The 6,790-nt window shown below is 38.9% G+C and overlaps 1 protein-coding gene across 2 annotated transcripts in view; it reads left to right on the top strand.

Moving 5' to 3' along the window:
* Nucleotides 1-428: 428 nt before the first annotated feature.
* LOC103465576 (nuclear receptor coactivator 3-like) overlaps nt 429-6,790 on the top strand; it is a 48,871-nt gene continuing 42,509 nt past the window's right edge. For both annotated transcript variants that reach the window (XM_008410563.2, XM_008410562.2), the window contains exon 1: nt 429-561. The gene's annotated coding sequence lies outside the window, so the exon portion shown is untranslated. The remainder of the gene's footprint in view (nt 562-6,790) is intronic.

The raw sequence follows: 6,790 nt of genomic DNA, 5'->3' as shown, positions 1-6,790 counted from the left end.
TTTTGGGTGCCATATTGCAGGAGCCAACTTAGATGCAGTCTGTACATAACTCAGTAACACAGTTAAAGGGGTGTGAATACTGTTGCTATGCAATACTTGTGTTACCACCACAATAAATTTCTAATGCACATGAGGGTGCTTATAAAAATTTAAAAACAAGTCTTTTAAAGAAAGAATTTTTAAATAAATCAATAGTTTTACAAAAAAGTGTAGCCCAAGACAATGCAATACTATGTAGAAGAGCAATTCAATTAAGTGCTTCTGCATCTAAAAATAAAATTTGAAGTCTCTCTCTCCCCAAATAATATCAGTGACTACTGGTCATGTAACCTAAGGGTTCTAGTGTGCGTGTAGTTCATTTACAGAAAGTGCCAAACAGTTTGATTCAGTTCAAAATAGAACACAACTACATTACCCAGAGGGCATTTCGTTCTGCTACAAGCTGGCTCCCTCCGCTCTGGGAGTGTTTCCCATTTAAACAAACACAGTATTGCCGAAGATGGCGGAGAGTTTGTAGAGGCTTTAAAGAAGCTGGTGCAGTCAATGAAAGCGTCGAAGCCGGTAAGTTTTTTTTTAACCCCTGCTAAGTGGTTTGTGATTCGGCCACAAACAAGTATTGAACAACTGGCACTAGGTTGTTTGAGCGTGATGTTTTTTGTTGTTGCAGAAGCAGTTGGTGCTGCTTCGCTTCCGAGCAGGCTGTGGTTTTTAAGCTACCGTGTTAAAACGAGCCACCTTAACGCTGTAAATTTGTTGTGGGATTTTAGTCGTGTAATAATATCAAGACGGCCGGCGCCGTGTATATGACAGTAATAAACATCGAACTTCAGTTAATAGTTTGTTATTCCTATTGGTTTTCGCGTTTATAGCCGTTTCCATATTCCGCTAGCCACAAAGTTTTACGAGACATTGACTTTGATTCGCTGGGGTGCAGTAGTCTTCCTCCTCCTGCTCAGCCCGGCAGAAAAGTCTGCTTTTCAGTGCTTACGGACCGTTGTTTATTACGTGTTTGCATTCTTTGAAACTCTACAGTTGAGTTGACCCCATTCATTGAACGCAACGTAGCCGGATAGCTTTGGGAAGTCGGTCCGCTTTGAGAGGGACCAGTTGTAGTTCATCTGCTGCTGGAGGAATCATCTGTCTCACACCACTGGGGCTGCGAGTCTTTAAAGCCATACCAAGATTGTGTTACAGCACTTTCAAATATGAGATTCTAGTGTAATAAATAGGTGTTTTATGTTTTATTAAAACGTGTGGACGGTCGAGACCCAAAACAGAATACTAATTTAAAGATTGGCAAAATTTCATCTTTTGTTGTTCCTTTTTTCTTTTAAATCTTGCCATTGAGCAGTGAGTGTTCATTGATGTAAGTTGATGTAAGGTTGAAATTAATTTTAAACATTCAGCTTGACTTTTAATGTTTTTTTTATTTTTAGTCAAAAGTTCAAGTTTGTCATCTTGGAAAATATGCTCAGAATAAGAAACGGCAACAACAATGCGCGTTTCTTCACTCATTCCAGTATTTTTAAACTCTATTAACACTCACACTTGTTTTCGCTCGGACTAGAACAGCACGCTGTTCTATATGAAATAATTTAACAACTTCAGGCTTGAAAAGAACCATTAAGTCATTTTTTTAAGCATTCTCATGTGAATCAAGCATGGTGTTGAACCAAAAGTTTGACATCGTGAAGTAAATAAATACATGATTTGAATTCTGTTTGTGTCCACTTTATCAGTTGGAGTTTTTGAAACTTCTACCAACAATATCAAATTAAAAGGCATGGGGATGGCACAGCGAATCTAGCAATTGCAACAGAATATCACCTGAACTTGAGCAATAAATACTGTTGTTGTTGAAAAGAATAAATAAATGGTAAATGGTATCCTGCAACGTTTTCTTGATCAAAAATTGTTCAAACTGCAGTCGCCAGTATGAAATAACTATCTCTTTTTGTGGGGATAGATAAAACTGACAAGCTGCATGGCTTGTTGTGTTGTTACTTTTACAAAATAGTTTTATGTCGGAACAAATGGCTTGATTTGTAAGAGAATTAAAACTAATCTTAATGCATTGTGAAGGGCTCCTCCGCCAAGAAGAATTTCATCTAAATACAGTTATGCAGCCATGATGAAATGATCTATCTATTAAAAACTATGAAAACCCAAATGCCAACAATCCTAGCTGGACATTACCAACAATCCCAGCTGGACTGAATTCTAGATTGCTTATTAAATCAACTATGAAACATCCATTTAGAAAGTGCAGATGTGCAAATAGATGTCTGCACTTAATGTTGGTGTAGAACTTGCTAACCCACCAAGTTTTTTTTTCTTTTCTTTTTTTGTACTTTTGACATGGATGCAGATTTTTTGCATCCATATCAGATTAAGTTGATTGACAATATGACCGGAGTAGGATGTTGGTTTATAAAATTCTACTCTAATTCGTATAACTCTAACGTCCCATTGTCAGACCGAAAGTTTGGGTTTGTGGCTTTGCTGTTTCCCTAATAAGAAGTAAATGGAGAACAAGCTAAGTTCTGAGTGCATTTAATCTACATCATCAGCAGGGATTGTAAAAACTCCAACCCACAACTGCAAAATAACCCAGCTTTTCTAGGTACCAGCCAGTACCATCCAGAGATTGGCTTTATACTTCTTTACTTATTTGGGGAACCTGTTATGTCACATGGAGTTCCAAAAAAACAGAAAACGACTGCGAAACTTGACCTGACCTGTTCGGAGTGTCAATAATCCGTCTGTTATTTGTCTGTTTACTGCGGCGAGATTAGGCAATCCGTGCTTTTAACGGCCCCATCGCACATTTGAACCCCGGTTTCGTTGTTGATTCAAAAAGGCGAAACAAAACGTCTACAAGTTTTGTTTCTTTTTTTAAAGGAGGTTGAACAGCGGCCGGGGTTTCGTACAGTCTCAGGTTCTTACTCCATGTGAGCTTAACAAGGTGTTAGGCTGAGGTTGTAAAAGGGCATTCTTGGAAAGCGTACTCATATGAGGTAGTGTGTTAGTCATTCCCCTGAAATGGCTGTGGTTTAGGTGTGTTGTTGGGCCCGCTGCCCTTGGGCCATCCCTGCCAATACTTGCAGGCACCTACATCTTGATGCCTCTTTGCATGAAGGACTCTCTTAAATGATCCTGGTGTTTTTGTTTTGTGTGTGTGTGTGTGTGTGTGTGTGTGTGTGTGTGTGTGTGTGTGTGTATGTGTATGTGTGTGTTTTTTTCTGGATTCTAGAAGATAGTTCAGTTCTTCAATAGCTAGAAAGCATGATTACTGATTGCAGTCTTCAACTGCCAAATGAGCTTACCTGTCTTTTTACTTTGACTCACACAAAACACCATTACTCAAGCGAAGGTATGTCGTTTTCGAAATGGAATGAATATCCACTGTGGGAACCTGTCCAGTGAATTGCTTCTGCTCCTTCTCTTTGGCAAATGGAGCCCCCTGTTCCCTATTCTCTGTTCCTTTATCTACCACTTTCTTTCTCCCTCACACAGGGTGTCAGGCTGCGTTAACAATGAATCAATCTTTTGGGGGGGATTCTTTGACTGCAGATGGGGTGCAGAAGTGACCACGATCCGTGGCTCTCGCTCTTTGTCTGCCATCCCCCGTGTTTGCAATAATTCATTAACTTATCACTTTTTCTCATGGGTCTGGGAGAGGTCCTCTCTGTGGTGGCAGATCCCGATCTTATGTCACATGATTGATTATGCAATTATCATAATGTTAGCGGTATTACATTATAATGAGATAATCGGTTTAATATCCTACCACAAATGTATGACTGGATTGAATGTATTTCTGCAACTGGGTTTAGAAATGGCTCTTTGAAGGTCTGTTTATTTCAGTAAATTATGTTTAGAAGAGGTATTTAGTGACTTAAAGAAACAATATTGGAACAAAAATGCCACCAGTAGTGTGTTGTGTAGTTATTCTGTGATGACACCCTGTGAAGAAAATAGTTGTTTTTTTCCCGTGTTTTTGTGTTAAATGCACGAGCAGGCACCATAATTTGGAATTAATGCAATTGACTGCAAAAAGCTCAATTTTTGCAGCTGATTTTATTATTTTAAGTCTTAGAATGAGTTGAAGGCTGAGTTTATTAACTCAGTTTGTAACATTTAATCAAGACTTCTCAGTCTGCGTGATTCCCAAAAAAGAAAAAGTAAAAATATTGCTGTTAAAAAAAAAATCATACTTTACTACATCATTAAAATTAGGTGGTGCAACTCTGCTTCTTAAGACTACATAATATTGTGTTCAGTCATCTTTTCCAACAGAAATGGAGAATTTATTTCAGCTCTCATTAAAACCAACAGCAGAAGAAACAGTTTAAACTTCAAAAGTAACAATTTCAATCTAATCATCAGTTTTTATGCTCAGTAATTATCCTTCATCGTTTTCAAAAATCTTTAGATGTTGCCCGTACTTGCTGAGTTTCAGTTTTGAAACACTGGTTGAATCAGGAAATTGCTTCTGATAGTAAGCCAAACACTTTTAAACAAACGCCTAACCTTTTACAAAAAAATAAATAAATTGTGTCCTCAACATTACACTTGTTGTCGTAAAGTCCACATCACCTGTTGATGTGGCCTGTGACATCGTAAAGAAAACCTTTACCCTAAATGTTTCAAACTAATAAAATAAGAGTAAGTCATGCTGAAATGGGCTAATATTGGAAAGAAAAACAAAAAAACATCAATCAATCATCTGTCAACTTTTGCAGCAGAGCAGAACTGGCACCAGTTTTGCTTCCTAGTGGGAGAATTAAATGGAAAAGGATGGTCGTATAAACTCTTCATTAGGACTCTTGACAGTTGGTATCTCATTAAACCATCAGCATATGCTGCACAGTCTCATCATAAAAATGCTATTTTGGATGGAGATAAATTCTTACTCTGCTCAAATGTAGCTAGATTTTAAGTGAGGATCAAAGATTACTGAGACATGCAGTCCTCACACTGTCAGGGTCAGAAAATATTCCAATATGCAAATATTCATACTCATTGACAGTTGATGGGTTTGATGCTTTCCAAAGATTGGAAAGTAGTGATGGCGTGAAGTCAAAATAATAATAAGAGGGCAAAAAGTATAGCTATCTCAATGTCACTGCAAATGCAGAGGACTAATTGAATGCAGTATTTGTTGGTTTATATTATTTTAGCTGCCAGATATTCAAACTCTGTTTGCAAGTAATATACAGAAATGTTCATTGGAATATTATTGAAAACGTATTTTATTTTCTAGTTTTTGGATCACCCGCCCCTTTCTGATGTCACCCTGGGCAACTGCCCACATCAAAAACTGCCACTGAAGGCAGTTCACTAAGTAAAACACATTATATAGAAGAGTTAACGGGAAGCTTTTCTTTATATTAAATCATGATGATATTCTGCTTGCAGTCAATAAAAACACATTTAAAACTAAAATATTACATTAGACCACTTAAACATTTGAATGCAGAAGTGTGGGCTTAATGAAAAGTGTGTGTGTGTGTTACCTGCTTAAAAGTTAGGAATTTTATCATGGTGTTTAGCATTATCACAATAAATCATTATTCTTATCACGATACTTATTTTTCTTGATGACTCTAAACATTGCAATAATCGCCAATATCTTGTTTTAGATATTTAAAACATTTTCACTACTTTTGCGATGCCACATCCTTCTACAAACACCAGTGAGCCTTCATGACTTAAAGATAAACGGCCGGGGAGCTCGTCTTTTGCATGCCTTTTTGATGACTGGCCTGTCTTTGTCGAGTGGCGTTTTTTTTTGCCTCTGCTTTCTGAATAGATCGCATTCTTTAAATGTTTCATCAGTCCGAGCCTCAGTGTGCCCCAAGAGAAACCTTGCAGCAGAAATAATAGTTTTAGTTTTGAGCGTCCGTCTGTCTGGTCTGTCAATCCATCATGTCATCTTGTGGCGTGACTTTGGTTGAAAATGAATAGCCTGATAGCTGAACGGTGGCTGTGAGAGTGCTCCTGATGTCATGGAGCTGAAAGGACAGCCTGATTGTTTCCCCCCAAGTTGAAATATGACTCCCTGGTCTTGATGCTGCTTCTGTCAGGCACTAGTTCTGGCAGCGCACGGCTAGTCAAAGGGAAGCGGTTTCTGCTGACAGATGAGCTTCCCTAGGGAACTCGCTGTATCTTCACACCGGTGGTTGGATTATTAACTTAAACCAAGCGCAGATTAACTTTGTTTCTTGCAGTCGACTTGCATGTCGTATTTACCCAACTCATGTCAAGGTCAGTTGTGCAGCCATAAGCATCTGAAAAGCGCTGCACGTCGGTAGGGTGAAACTCAACAGGTTGGTTGGCTTTTTTTTTTTTTTTTTCTTTTCTGCCTACCTCTCTGGGGCTAAATATAGAAACAAGACATTCACGTTTCCACTGCTCAACTATTTCGCCGCGTTACCCAAAACAAGAGAGTATATGAGGTTGAAACCAACCGAGACCAGAGCCACGGCTTGGTCAGACCCAAGTCAAGCAGGGTTGGTTTGCACATTTGACTGTTTTTGAAGTCGCATCTCATTCTTTCCCCACACCCCCCTGTAACCTCTCCTTCAACTCTGGGGTAAAAAAGTGTTAGGCCAGCTGAGCCATATGTGAGCCGCGCTCGCTCCTATAAACCAAACGGGCAGCCTGAAGCAATCATTGGAGCCAATTCCAGTTTATAACCAGCGAGGAGTTGGAACGGTTTGTGCTCGAGTCCTCGTCGATTGGATGAGGGGAAATGGTTTATTAGGAAAGGGAGTGTCAGCATCAT

The sequence above is a fragment of the Poecilia reticulata genome, linkage group LG5 (genome assembly GCF_000633615.1).
Source record: "Poecilia reticulata strain Guanapo linkage group LG5, Guppy_female_1.0+MT, whole genome shotgun sequence".
Classification (NCBI taxonomy): Eukaryota; Metazoa; Chordata; class Actinopteri; order Cyprinodontiformes; family Poeciliidae; genus Poecilia; species Poecilia reticulata.
Note: the sequence above shows the minus strand (reverse complement) of the source record. Positions and strands in the feature narration are given on the sequence as shown.